This window comes from Eumetopias jubatus, unplaced genomic scaffold (assembly GCF_037043125.1).
Source record: "Eumetopias jubatus isolate StellerSeaLion01/CBP00866 unplaced genomic scaffold, mEumJub1_p1.0 scaffold_4, whole genome shotgun sequence".
In the NCBI taxonomy this organism is placed as follows: domain Eukaryota; kingdom Metazoa; phylum Chordata; class Mammalia; order Carnivora; family Otariidae; genus Eumetopias; species Eumetopias jubatus.
The window spans coordinates 31,003,215-31,018,064 of NW_028274810.1; the positions used below are offsets into that span (position 1 = coordinate 31,003,215).

Consider the following 14,850-nt stretch of genomic DNA (forward strand, 5'->3'; position numbering starts at 1 on the left):
TCTCTCCGTGGGTAAACTTTATATCACCATGGCATAATCTCTACAGTACATAACACCTAAATAACAGAGAGAGAAAGAAAAGGCACTTAAGATTAAGTATAGAATGCATACATTCAGCTAGAAGCTTAGAAGGAAGAGTAAGATACTGTCCTCCTGGATGAGAGTAAAAACAGAGACGGAGAAAGAGTGAGTGATCTTTATGCCTGACCTCTAAGGAAACCACTCCTCTTGGGGCTGTCCCTCTGTTGTTCACAGGGGTCACGTGAGTGACCTGGAGAGTTGATGCAGGCTCTCGCCTCACTGCACTTCCTAGATGCCAAGAGGAAATATCACCGTGGGCAGAGGGTGGGAGAGGTAATAACTGTCATAAGATTTTCTTCCTCGCCACACAATGCTAGAGCTTCTCTCCCGCTCTTTTGAAGAAGTGCGTTTATGACTGATCGCTCAACACCCTGTTGGTTCTGATTGCAGAAAACACACCTTATAAATATATGATAACCATCCTGTAATAGAGAGTGTGACAATTTACTTCACAGTGCGTTTCGGGCTGCTAATTGATCGTTTCAGTCCAAGGACGATTTGGAATAAATTATAGCCATCAAAAGGATATCACAGCTCATTTTAGGGGAAGGCGTTCCATGTCGCTTCGCGTATGTCTCCGGGAGAGCGCCGATTGCACCCGCGGGCTGAGAGGAGGGGTGGGAGCCGACAGAGAAGTAGGAGGCTGGCGGGGCGGAGTCGGCGGGACGGGGCGGGGCTGGCAGTGGCGCGCGTGTGCGCGTGCGCGCGCGGCAGCTGCAGGTCCAAGGCCGGACGGTAGAGGCCTCCCTTCTGAGGAGGCGGCGTGGCCGCAAGCTGCTAGGGTTCCGCTCTCGGACCCGTGCGTCCTTCCCGACGAGGTCCCTGCGCGGCCCGACCCAGTGTGAGTATTCCCCACCCGCTCTCCTCCTCCCGCAGGCGGCAGCGCCTGTTCATTTGAGGTGAGAGTGCCCGCCGGGCAGAGGGCCCTGCTTGGGGCGGGAATGCTCACGTGCGCAGGGGCTCACCTCCGGCTCGGCGCTTCCCCTCAGCGGGGCTTCCCCGGGCGGGGGTGGGGGTAGACGTGGCAGCGCGGGACGCTGCTCTCTGAGCTCCGGGAGCAGGATTAGCGAGGCTTGAAGTCGCCGCGGCCCCGTTGGGGGCTTTGTGTGCAGTTGGGGCCCGCGGCTCGGGTAGCTCTGCTTCTCACGCCGCAGTTGGGGAGGACGGCTTGTGACAGACCCAGGTTCGGGGCGGGGGGTGGGGTGGGAGGGGAGCCTTGCCCACCGCAAACCCGAGGAGAGGGCGGGTCGGGCCTGTTGGCGACGCGAGGCCGTGCCCGGATCTCCAGTTCTCCAGGTCGCGAGGGCGGCGGGTCGCGCCCTTGGGGGACGCGGCGACAGCGGCGGCCCGAAAGCCTAGGTGACGGGACCCTGTCCACCCCTCAGCCGGGTCTGGAGCCGGTCGCTCCCCCAGACCCTCGTCTTGTTTTCATTTCCCAGCAAAGTGTGTGCCGTTGTGTGGTGGTCATGGAGAAGGGAGACCCAAAGGCCTAGCCCTGGATAGGATTCGAATTCGGGGGAAAAAAAAAAAAGTTTTTCCTACTTCTGTCGCAGGCATTTGCCTTTCTGGTCTTCCCGCCTCGCCCACGAGACCCCCAGGCAACTTTCATTTTCCTCCTAAGTTGAAGCGTAAGAAAGGTTGAGGCCCTTCAGCTCACACGTAACACACCCCTCCATCCCAAGTGCTCCAAAGTCGGGGCTTCGCGCGGTGTCCTTAGTTGTTTGGTCCTGTGTCACGCTAACACATTATGTCAATCTAGGGCACGGATGTTTCCATGCAGGTGATTTTGACAGCAATCATCATACCAAGCTATTATGAAGTGTGATGTCAGTGCGTTCTGGAGGACGGATAATATATAAGCCAGTTCTTGACACGCTATCTTACAAGGAAACATCTGAGACCATCAGTAAGAGGCATTTTAATTCACACACCAAAAATATTTTGTTTGGTTGACATCTTTCAAAATGCTGAAAGAGGTAGTAGCATTTATCATTTTGTAGGTATTTATCAATATACTCACAGAAGTCCCCCTAGGAAGGAGGAGGGTTTTGTTTTATTCCTATTCTATATAAACCGAGGAACAAAGATGTTGTGTCCTACCAAATAGTCCATAGTAAGTCAGTGAGAAGGCTCTATTTATGAAACCAAACATCTTGTAAAACTGGAATAATTGGAAAAGTGAGGAAACTAGTTGTGTTTATACCTTTGTTGTGAAAGAAAATCATCTGCTAGCTTTAATGAGAGACCATATGCTTTTAGCACAAGTGTTGGGTGTGTGAAATGATCAGTTTATCTCAGGTATGGAAGTCAGGTAAACATTCTATAAAACTCCAGTCTTAATGACTTACTACAGCTGTCCTTTGGAGCTATACATTCTCTTTGATTGTCAGTCAATGTATACTGTATACAGTCATATTCAGAAAGTTGTGTTGTCCAGAATTGGGTTGATCTGGATTTTATGAGAGTTCAGTTTTGCTGCTATGATTACAAAAGCTGTTAAGTTCTAGAATATGAAAATGGGTACAAAAAATTCAAGATGTTATAAGCTAAAATCAGGATTGCCCTATATAGTTCTACAGATTTTGTGCTCCACATTCCTTGAAATATAAAAGAATTATACTCAGTTAAGAAACCAAACTTTACCTGTATTCTATTTTGTGAGCAAGGCATTTACCATTAATAAAAAATTCAGTGATCCTTAGACTGTAGGTTAAATGTAACCTTTGGGTCAAAACACTTGTCATTTTTAGTAGTTGGTTGTGAACATAGACCCCAAAGTAGATGTGTCATAGAACCACTATATACTGCTATAAGTTAACAATATACTATCAAAATACAGAATCATGAAACTCCTCACCCAGTGAATTTAAACTCTTACGATATTCAAGACCAGAATAAGGGAAAGGGAATAGAAAGACAAGGAAAAGAGAAAGAGGGAGAGGGTAAGAGGTAGTTCATAGGGTTTTTGAATTATAATTAGTTGAATTCATTTGAGAGAAGAGTTTATAAGTGCTTTCCAAAAACCACCAGCAAACGATTTAAAATCTGAGGGAATAGTTCAGATTCAACTCCAGCTGAGACTATATGGAGAACCAAGAAAAGCAGAAAGAATGTAATTAGCTGAGTAGGATTTTTTATATCAGTTCTGGTCTAAGACCTCAGTATTATATAAAGGGCCATGGGATCATTAGTGATTAGCAGGCATCCAGACCATAATGATGAGAGATCAAGGCCAGGGGACAAAGATGAAAGGGCCTTCCTGCTTAAACTGAATGTTGCAAATGCTGGTGCACTTATATAAGGAAGGTCAGCCAGCAGATAAAGAAATAGGGCAACAGTCCCAAAGCAACAAATGTATTCTTCTCTTTCACCCCAGAGTTAGATTGGATATGGAGATTAACCAAACTTGAGCTGACACAAAAAGAATGTCCTTATTTCAGCCATTTATAAGGCCTGGAAATTTGAGTCCTGTCTGCTTTAATGAGCTTAGATATCGCCCAGAAATTGGGGAAAGGGACCTGCTGGGTCCTGGATACCAGGGTTACATAACCAACTAAAAGGTCAGTGAACAAGGTGGACAGATCCAATTCCAGATATTTTCTGGGTACACCCTGGATTGTTTGTCCATTAGGTAGACAGAACAGTTCCTAAATTTTATAAGTACAAGGGAGTATTAGGTACTTAGTATACCCTCAATAGATACAATTGTGGAAAAACAGGTGACATGAGGTTAACCTTTTTTTTTTTTTTTGAAATGGATAGTCTATCATGTCTGCTCATCTTCTATAGATTTAAGAACCATCCAAATATTTCTTTCTTTGAGTCTACTAAATTTTTGTCTATAGTGTTTATAGCTTCTGGATTGGCTCTTAGTATGGTCCTAGGTAGTTGTAAAAGAACTAAGTGCGGTTGGTATAGTTTGAGGTCCATCTCTTTCATAGAGAGGCTCTTGGTTTTAGATTTACAAAGTTTACATGTGGACCCAGAATATAGAAAAGGTGGGAAATTGCCTGAGTATTGGGAAGTATCATGTGGTAGAAAGAATCCTGGGCCAGGAGTGGGGACCAGGTTTACCATGTGCCAATTATGTTACTTGAAGCAAATTTTACTTTCCTTATAGGCAAAATGTATATTGTAGTAATACTCATTGGGTCTACTTCAAAAGGTAGTTTTGAGCCTCATCTGAGATGGAGTATATGGAAGGACTGGTTTATTAAAGTACTGTGCAAGTAACAGGATTTTGTGTGCCACTGCACAGGTTTTGTAGGTAAAGGTGTAGGGGTCATAGGCCTTGAGCTGTAAAGATATTTAAACCAAAATATAAATGAAGATGGAAACCTGCCTTTGGGAACTTGGGAGAATAGAGTAATTTTAGCATGGATACTAGAGATGAGTGAATAATACAGTCATTATTCCTCCTTTCTCAGATTCATAAGAAGTAGTACTCTGTTGTCAGAGTATTCTCTTCGGCAAGAGATTGATTGATTTCTTGATTTGAGAGAAAAAAAAACATGCGCACACGGAGCGGGGGGAGGAAGGGGGAGAGAGAATCTTAAGCAGACACCACGCCTAGCATGGAGCCCAACGTGGGGCTCAATCTCACCACCCTGAGATCATGACCTGAGCCAAAATCAAGAGTCTGATACTTAGCCAGCTGAGCCACCCGGGCACCCCTGCAAGAGATTCTTTAAAAATTGCTTCCTAAAGGGCGCCTGGGTAACTCAGTTGATGAAGTGTCTGACTCTTGGTTTCTTCTCAGGTCATGATCTCAGGGTCATGAGATTGAGTCCCACATTGAGCCCCCCAACGAGCCCCCCATCGGGCTCTGTGCTCAGCAGGAATCTGCTTGAGTTCTCCCTCTCCCTTTCTCTCTGCCCCTCCCCCCATTCATGTGTGTGCGCTCTCTCGCTCTTTCTCTCTCTAAAATAACTCTTAAAAAAATAAAATAAAAATGCTTCCTGTTGGATATAAAGAAACCTGCCAGCTTGCTTAATACTATCAAGTCCGGATCTTCAGCATTGGCACTGAAGGCAAGCTCTATATGTGGGGGAAAAGTAGCCAGACTTCCAGGCCTTGATTCTTGTACTCTCAGAAGTTCTTCTTAGGGATTTCATTAATCCCCATTGCTACCTTCATGTCTTAGGGGAGGACAGAAGCTGGCTGGAGTTCCATATATTGGCTTAATTGGTCAGCTGTGAACATTTTTAAGCAATTGTTATTCTTCCCACAACAGCAAGCCATTTTTGCTGCAGAGATAGCAAAACGTCCCCAGTCCCTTGCAGGCCATTTAAAAAAAGTTAACACTCATATCTTTTATTTTTTCCTACTTTCCTCTGTGTATTTAAAAGTTACCGAGGCTGCTGGGGAAAGAACAGTTTGCCTCTCTATCTCACAGAAACACCAGTACAGATACAGGCAGCATCATTGGCTCCCACCAACATGGGGCAATGGCTCCAAGCAAGGTTGGGAGAATGGTCTGGGACCTTATGGGGTGGTATATACTCATCTTTTCTTCTGTTGAGTTTCAGAATCTACCCTACTAAAGAGGAAGAAACAGTGCCCCTTGTCTGAAGTCATTGGTTAGAGGGATGTTTTCTGGAGGCTTGTTGACTATCTTCGACACAGTGATGCTTCATAAATTCACATTCTGTGAGGCACAGTGTATTTGAGCCAGTATAGTATATTGGGGCATTTGATTCAGACAGTCTGTGTTTGCATATCACATCTGCTGCTTACTTGCTGAGTGGCTTGGGCAAGTTTCTTAATCTCTCTAAGCCTCAGTTTCTTTATCTGCAAAATGGCAATAATAATAGTCTACTTTAGGATTGTTGTACACACCTGCTGTGTATGCTCAGCAAATGGGAGCTAAATTATTAGGCTCTGGAGAGTGAGGGAGGAGTATAAAGAAATTTCCATTTTCAAGGATATTACACTGTGGTTGGAAGGGACTGAGTAAAAGAAAACTGACAAGACTGTACAGGGCAGAGAATAGGCATGACATGTAAGGGCTGCAGATAATCTGCCAAGGACTAGGATGATGATGAAAGATTTCAAGATAGAGGTAGGAATTTCTCTCTGGGATTTACAGTCTGGGTGGAATTCAGATATGTATGGTGCAGTTGAGAAGCAGCGATCGGAACACACACTACAGCAAGGGTGGGAGTATGCCAGAGTGGAAGGTAAACCAGCTTTTGAGCCAGATAGATAAGCATAAGAATCCTGTCTCTGCTGTGAGATTTTGCTTGGACAAGTATCTTAACTTCTTTAGTCTCAGTTTCTACAACCTTAAAATGGGTATAATCATATCTCATTTAGTTGAAGGGCTTAAATAAGATGATGTTTGTAATGCCTAACATGGTACCTGACACCTCACAAGTGTTCAATAAAACGAAGATAATCCGTGTGGTATTTTCAGAGGACAATTGGAGGGCTGTCTGTCTGAAGAGCTGTCTTGCCTTGTGTAGGCTAGTAGTGGAAAACAAACCAGAAATGTCCAGTTAGGGAGAGTGGGGAGGAGGCAAAAAGCCAGTTTAAGGAGCCAGGGCTGTTAGAGGCTATCGGAGCTATCCAGGGCTTTCCAGTAAAGTAGGGGTTTAGGGTGGTTAATATCAAGGCATTCTGAAAGCTGTTTTGGAGGAAGGAAGAAACTCACTTTGCACATGTAAGGTGACAGGGGTATAGATTAGGGATAGTGGAAGGGTGATCAGACCTGGTTGATGTGGTCTCTTTATAAAGTTTCTTTCGTAGAAGGAGCTAAGGACTAAACAGTGTGGAGTTAGAGAGTGTTTTGTTTTGTTTTGTTTTGTGTGTAGACTCCTAATATTTAATGTCAAGTTGACCAGAATAAAATTAGTATAGTTCTATAACTTTGGAAAATAGAACTCACTCAATATTCAGGGACTGTAAAAGGTGGGAAGTAATTTTAATGCTAAATACCCCTAGAACTTGCTTCAGCTCAAATAATAGCCCTTTAAAAGAGCTCCTTTCCCCTTCCTGTTAATGAAGATGAGTGTGTGCCTTTCACTGGTTTCCAGGAAGGCATAGTACAGGTCACTTGTAGCCATATGAAGTTTGAGGTTAGGACTGTAGTGGCATTGGGTTAAATGGGGAGGATGGTGCTACCAAAATGGTAATTTTGATGACTTTATTTGGTGATATTGTGATTTGGATGAGAAAATTCTGTCCTTTCCTAAATCATTAAAATGATTTAATTAAAGACACAAACCTAGTAAATAGTTTTGGATACTAGGAGATTTATTTATATTGTCTCTCATTTTCTCCTCATCTCTCTCTTTTTTTCTGCCCATTGTAGTTTTGTAGTGGGAGAATACATGGTCGACAATTGCATTTCTAAAGGGAGTCACACTGATTACATGGACACCAGTTTTTTAAAACCTGAGGAAACTGCAACCACCTATTACTGTTCGATGGTAGGCTTTAAACATATTAAGCAGAAAAGGATAACTGACCTAATATTGATTTCATGAATTTTTCTGTTCTCTCATTTGGGGGGCAAGGGGCAGCATGGTGCTAATAGCTCTGGGGTGTCTGGGGTGTTGTAGTAGTTAACTATAGCCAAGGATTGCTTCCCTTGGAAGGAGGATGCACATGCCAAGAGAATTGTACACAGTGGTTGGCAAACACAGGAAGGAGATAAATGACAAAGGAAAACATAGGCCCTGTAAGGTTAGAGGCAAAACAAAATGGCTTAGTCCTGTTGCTTCTGAGCAGGGGCAAGGAGTGTATTTCTTTTCTCATCTCTTGAGTTTATTTAAATTATCTGTTCGTTTGGGGGTGGAAAGAAAGTATGATGTTATAAGGCTGATTAATATTAAGATGCCAACATGCGGATTATATCCAGCTCCTGACACTCCTTTTCACTCCAGCTTAGAAACCGAAGACTACAAAAGAAACCTGTTCTAAGGGAAGGAAGGAGAGAAAGCAAAAGACATTTCCCTACTTTTTCAATGAGAGGTGTTTTTGGAATATATATTATTTTTGGATTTTTGGTATCCATGCCACCCTAACAGATCATCTAAAGTAGCTCCTGGGGGCGCCTGGGTGGCTCAGTCGTTAAGCGTCTGCCTTCGGCTCAGGTCAGGATCCCAGGGTCCTGGGATCAAGCCCCACATCGGGCTCCCTGCTCAGGGGGAAGCCTGCTTCTCCCTCTCCACTCCCCCTGCTTGTGTTCCCTCTCTTGCTGTGTCTCTGTCAAATAAATAAATAAAATCTTAAAAAAAAAAAATAAAGTAGCTCCTGGCTGAAAACTGCCAGGGGTTTGAAGCAGGGGTGGGTTGCATTGGGCAGGGGTATTCAGGGTGCTGTTGTCATTAATTTTGCCGAAAGAGCCTCATCAGAGACCAATTCTCCCCTCCTTGGTGGGTGGCACCGAGCCTTGGAGGGGGCCTCCACACAGATTCCAGCCTTGCCCCCTCCTCCAACCCTTCTGCCTTCTGCTCCTGCAGTGGGACTTCTCTCTCTCTTCCCCTTTTTTTCAATTAAATGAATTAATTACCAGGCATTTAACTTTTTGCCAGACTCTTTCATTATGCCCAGAGTTGTTGCTGAGCGGCAAAGGGAAGTAATAACATTCGCAGTGAGGGGCAAATCCTGTTAATGAACAAATTAAAGTTCAAACAGTGATTCAAGTTCACAACCTCTCCGTGGCTCTTCTCTTTAATAAGAGTTATACATGTTACTTTCCTGCTCTTTTCTCCCTTTTATTACTTTTTAAGCTTTTCATCAACACTGCCGGGGCATATTTGAGGCTCCCAGCCTTTCAGCCCTGACAAGGGCTGGAGCAGTTATAATCCCATCTTAATTTGGCAACTTTTGTAAAACACATAAAGGGCCCAGGGCCACCTTTGGTCACCAGGACTGGGTGACCATATAGCTTCCACCTCCTGCCAGGGTTCTGTGGGCTGCTCCTCTCCCTAGGAATTCCTCCAGCTGTCAGGATCTGATCACTCACCTTCCTGGCCCCCAGGCACTGCTTTGCTGAGCGAGTGAGATGCAACTGTCTGAGCCCTTGCCCTTCTGTGTTCCTTCTCCTATCATCCTCTCCACCTGCCTGGTTGCAGCGCTAGGGAGAAGGGGACTCTTGTGAGAAGAGGGAGGAGTCTCCGGACTAAAAGCTGGGAACCTGTATGGGGAAAGAAGTTTGAGGTAGGAAGGATGCCTGATCCCCTCCTGACCACCATTATTACCAAGTGCTGCTAACTTCACTTGGGGCACCATGCCTGTAAAGGCACTGAAAGGCCCAGCCTCATTGGCCCAAACCAGAGCAAGGCAGGGGCCTGGGTGGGAAGGAGCCCGGGAAGCGTCAGGTGCCCGCCTACTTCTCTTCCCTCTTTTTTTCCCTCCCCATACTGTGGATTGCGTGGGGGTCTTTTCCATCTCCGTGCCTGGCTTCTCACCACCATCTTCTGAGCGTGGTGGCTTGATATAATCACCATGACAACTGCAATCTACGAGCATACACATAATAGAGATGAAATAGACAAAAGATTAGCATGCCATGAAAAGTACAATAAGTTTCTTATTTAGCATTTAGATAACTGTCTTTCCTTCGGAGCAAGCTTCAAAGTTGAAGCCAGTTTAGACCAAGAGGATTAATTCTTTCTCCCACATGCTTCATTGAATCTCTCATTACCAAACTTTGTCTGTATTGATGTAAGATTTGATTGAAGATTAGAGCATTTAGCAAATCTTGCTTTTCTGCATGTATCAGGTCCTTTCAAGCACGGATCGCAGTGCCCAGTGGTCAATACCCTTACTTTTATCCAGTGTCTGCTTCATTTAAACTTAATCAACTCCATCAACGAACTGGAACAGGGAAACGTCCCTGCGGTAAGAATGTTGTGCTTTTGTGGGATAATTCTTTGCTCTTTCCCGATCCGTTGCCATTAAACCTAAAATTGCACTATGATGAACTTTTTTTTTTTTTTAATCAATATGATAATGACAATTGGGCCTGAACACTCTGGTAGGACTTAGACTACAGCTGAATCTGGCTTCCATCACCAAAACAACTTCTGGTCCTATGATAGTCTGCCTCCTTTTGTGTGGCTTTAATACCTTTTCTTCCCTGACACTGAATATTGCTCAAGCTGGAAAATGATGCATCTTTGTAGGGAAGGCTCATATGTCACAGCCAGAAAGTGAAGCAGACCGATTGGTTGTGTGAATTATCTGACTTGCTGCAGTGAATTATTTGCACTGTTTCCCTACCTAGTCAACAAGTTCCTGAGGTATAGTAGAGATCAATCAAAACTGACAGTCTGCATGTGAAGGCTTTACTGTGTAAATCTGGCACACTCATCCTGGCCATGCCGGCCCTGGCATCTGTATATCATTTTTATACTGCTACCAGTAGAGCAATTTCAAAAGTATTTGCAAGGAAAATGCGTGTCCCCATCTGTTCCTAGAAGCATAAATGTGCCACCTTCAGAGGATTTTCACTGGTAATCATATCTTTAATGATCAACAGACTAGTGATATATATTTTTCCATAAAATGGGGTTTTCTTCACTTTATTGTGATTGGCTAGAATAAATAGCTTTTCCATATGTTAGGGAGATAAAATATAAGATTAGCAGAGGTGGTTTGTTGGATAGTAAACAAAAGAAACAATTCATTCCAAATAATCTTTGAAAAGAAGCAATGACAAAATTAAGTTGCAATAACAAAGCATCTGAGTCCCCACATCAGAAAACAGACCTTGTTCCTCCTTGGAAAAGGAGCCATTTAAGAGCAGAAAGTTAAGAGACTTCTAGAGGACTCTGGTGGCTTATTTTCATTGAGGCAGGGGAGGGAAGGAGCAGGGTAAGAAGGAGAGGCTAGAATAATACTTATTTGTTCTACTTCTAAGGTCATATTTCCTATCCCTTTATTTTTAAAATTTCTCAAATTCCCTTCCCTTTATTTTACCTGCTATTTTCCCGTCTTCACTGCAGCACCCTTGGTAAGTAGGTGGGTGGTGTGTTCAGAAAGTAGGAAATGCCAGCCCTGCTGAATTTCTCTTCAGGCCTACAAGGAGATGGGGATTTTTCATGTGCTTAAAAAATCAAAAGGCTGGCTCCCTCCCTGGTAGATTTCTCTTCTCCCATAGAAAAGGGTGACTTTGGAGAGCCAGGCACAGTACCTGTGTTTAAGTGAAATTCCAGAGCCATGCAGAAGGTACCTGAAGATAGCCAAGACCCACCAGAAAACCCCCAGGAAGTATTCTTAGCAATCTAATCCCACCTGTATAGGTTACAGTCCAAAGATACAACCAGGCCCTGATCTGCCTCCCCCCACACACCCATGCATATATTCACACTCAGCACCCAAGAGGTCCTCCCTTTTCAAATGCAGACACTCTTAGTTCTGTAGACACTGTTAGCTCTTGGGGAAATTTGGAAACTTCTTCTCCAGGATCTCTGTGTAGAGATTTCCACTGCCTGCTCAGGAATCTCCAATTCTATTTTGTTTCCAGGGTTGGGAATCTCCTGTTCCACAAAGGACTGACAGTTGTAAGATGCCTGAATCTGTCTAAACAATGTCTTCAGACTTCAGGCTCTCCAGAAAATAGGTGTAGAGCTGTTCAGACCTGTTTTCTGTAAGTCAAGAATCGAGAATGAGAAGTTGGTGTGGGGGGTTTCCCTCTAAACATTGAAAATAAGACCAATAGTAGGTTAAGTGTTGATTCTTTATTGTTATTTTTCCCCCCTTGGGATAGTGGGGGGAAAACTCTATCTTTTCTGTATGTGTTACCCACTCCATCCCCATAGTCCATAGAAATTTTTTTGCTCTTTCTGAATGCATACTGTTCTCACTGCAGCAGGAATGTATGGTATTAGTTTGAAAATTTGAAATGTGGTCTTTAGGCTGGTCCCAAGCAGAAAGTCTACTAGCATCTTAGACCTAACTTGTGTTAACTTCCTGGCCCCAGTGAGGCTTGGGAACACTGACAGAAGTAGAAAAATAGCTCACCCAAGTCTCTGGCCAGAAGAAGATCAAAAAACCACCATCAAAAGATTTTCTTTTAAAATTTCCCCTTAATTGTAGAAACATAATCTTGTAGGCTAGGTTGCACATAGGCAGGCATAGACTGTATAGGATTTACAGGTAGATCACATTTTGCCTGATCTGAAACCAGATTTGCTGTAGTATTGCAATTAAGACTAAAAGAAAGGGAAGTCACGCTTGTAGTTGCCACACTGTATTGTGATTACACTGCAGCTCTGCAGTCTTGAATGAATTTGCTTGCCACAAGGAAATTCTGGCATGTGTTGTATATGAAACAATTTACACTCAATTCAAAAAATTGAATTTCCTGATTTCTATGTATTTTAGTTTGAGACCCATTTTGCATTGAATTTTTCTATGTTGTTTTCATAAAATGAAATAAAAAAAACAACTGATTTTATGTGGGAGAAATAAATGTGTAATATTTGCTCCTTTCATTGTCCAGGAGGATGAGGCTGTTACTACTACAGGTGGGACATTTCCCACTCCTTCCTCCTGTGCCCAGGGGTCCTGTCTAAGCCACAGGCCTCCGCCACGAATGTTGCTGTCCACACCGAGTAGAAGACCCTGCAGAGCTTACCTTTGGGGCTCGTGTTGGCTGGGGCTCTGAGCCATAGAACTGCAGGCATCCAAGTTTTTCCTAAACCCCAGATTGGAGCCGTTTGCAACACATAGTCCTTTGCTGCTTCAGAACCACAGACCCGCTACACATTCATATCCATAGCAGAGATGGAAGTCTTGGCAACTATAGGACAAGTATTAAAATTTGAAAAACAAATATACTGAGTTCAGGATGAAAATTACCTGCAGCAACAATGCTGTCTCTTTCCCTGCACAGCTTCACTGCCACCAAGCAAGCAGCCTCATCAGTTTAGGCTTATTTCACTGAACATGTACTTAATTCCAGAAAAACTACTAGCTATCTATATGTAACTATTATTTGTTAGTCAATTTTATTACAACCCTCCTACCTTAGAAGAAAATACTGAACCTAAACTCTAATTCAGATATTTGAAAACATATAATAAAGTGTTAATTTGCATATAATCTCTCATGACTGTAATATGCATAGTATTTGTTTTTTTAGATAAAAGGGTGGGCAGGCAGTGTGGTGTTTTGAGAAGAGATTCAGATTTTAAAAGTAAGCTTAAGGAAATGCCTGTTTTAAGGAAAATAAACTTAACTGATCGTTAAGACAAAGTGAACTATTAAAATTTAGTGTCAGTTAACAATCTTTATGTTAAATTACTGATAAAATGCCAAGGTGTTTGAAGTTATCAGAAAATGGGGCGCCTGGGTGGCTCAGTCATTAAGTGTCTGCCTTCGGCTCAGGTCATGATCCCAGGGTCCTGGGATCAAGCCCCACATCGGGCTCCCTGCTTGGTGGGAAGCCTGCTTCTCCCTCTCCCACTCCCCCTGCTTGTGTTCCCTCTCTCGCTGTGTCTCTGTCAGATAAATAAATAAAATCTTGAAAAATAAATAAAGTTACCAGAAAATGAAAAATTTGGAGAAACTGAAGTTTCTTTTTTGTTCTCCCTTACTCTGAACAGCATGCTAGTAATACCGTCACTCTTGGCTTTTATTAGGAATTTTCATCTCATTCCAGAAGGAAATACCAGAAAAGCAACTTGTATAGTTAATAGCCTCAGTCTAAAGAACATTATTTCTAGGCAGAATTTCTACAGTCACCCTTGTCTGTGAACACTTGTTAGGGGATGTGTTTTAATTTTAGGTCAGAACAACTGGGTTAAGGTGTGGAGAAGACACTGAGTTTTCCCTATGGGGGAAGAGGGGGGAGAAAGGAAGCTAAATTAGTTTTACTGCTCTGCAAAAGGACTACTCCAGGCAGCAGTGGTAGGGAAATTTGGATTTCTAAGCAGTGCTCTTCTGCCAGTCCATTTCTTAACACTCTTGGAGCCATTCACCTTTGGAGCAGGTTGCAGGTGGAGGCCCCACGCGAAAGGCTAGGGCTGCTGTGGGCGGCGTGTCTGCGGTGCATCCCTTCCTCTCCTCTGCATATACTCCTCTCTGTCGCTTTTTGCCCAGACTTAACGTACCTTCTTCCTGGATTCCCCTCCCCCACCCCAACGCAAACGCCGAGGGACCCGACAGCTGTTTGAAGAAGCCTGCTGGTCGCCCAAGGGGGGGGGGGGGCGCTCTCGTCCCCTCTAGGCGTTCAGGATCCGGATTTAGGCTCCTACCACACCCCTCCGCGCCGCTGGACGAAGGGACATGTCATCGGGCTGTTCTGGGCCGCGGCCTCCGGGGCACGTGACCCGCGGGCAACTACGGGAACCGTCCGTGGGTGACGCCAGGCGCGACTCTTGTTGCCGTTGGCCCGACGCCTTCCAGCACACCTGTCCCCAAGCGCGGAGCGCAGCGTCCGAGTGACCCTGGACCCAGGTCCGGTCCGACCCCAGGCAGGAGGTGTCAGCCTGAGAACGCGCGCGCCCTGCCCCTGGCGGGGCTGAAGGTCGCCTTTTTTATGCTGAAGAGGCTGGTGTGAGAGCACAGGCCGAAAGCCAGTTACTACTCGCCTTGGGTTAACCCCGAGGCAGACACGCGGGGAAAGGGAGAAGTAGGGACTGCGTCCTTGCTGGCGCCCTCGCCCCTCTTTGTGTCCCAGGACACCGCCTTGAGAGCGTAGTCGCGGCTCCCGGCTTCCGGGGCCAGAGAGCCTCGGGTTTCACTTCCCTTGGCCTCAGGCGGACGCTGAGATAGTCGGGGTAGGCCTAACTCCAGCGGGGAAGGCCCTGCCAA

At 44.7% G+C, this 14,850-nt stretch overlaps 1 long non-coding RNA gene across 6 annotated transcripts in view; it reads left to right on the forward strand.

Moving 5' to 3' along the window:
• The first annotated feature begins 802 nt into the window (after positions 1–802).
• The window catches only part of LOC114196852 (uncharacterized), a 62,598-nt gene continuing 48,550 nt past the window's right edge, over positions 803–14,850 (forward strand). Inside the window, exons 1-3 of one of the 6 annotated variants that reach the window (XR_015767968.1) lie at positions 803–922; positions 1,841–1,987; positions 7,394–7,511. This is a non-coding gene — a long non-coding RNA (uncharacterized LOC114196852). Of the gene's footprint in view, positions 981–1,840; positions 1,988–7,393; positions 7,512–14,850 lie in introns of all 6 variants that reach the window. The other 5 variants (XR_003606803.2, XR_003606804.2, XR_015767969.1 and 2 more) reach the window with 5 other exon arrangements.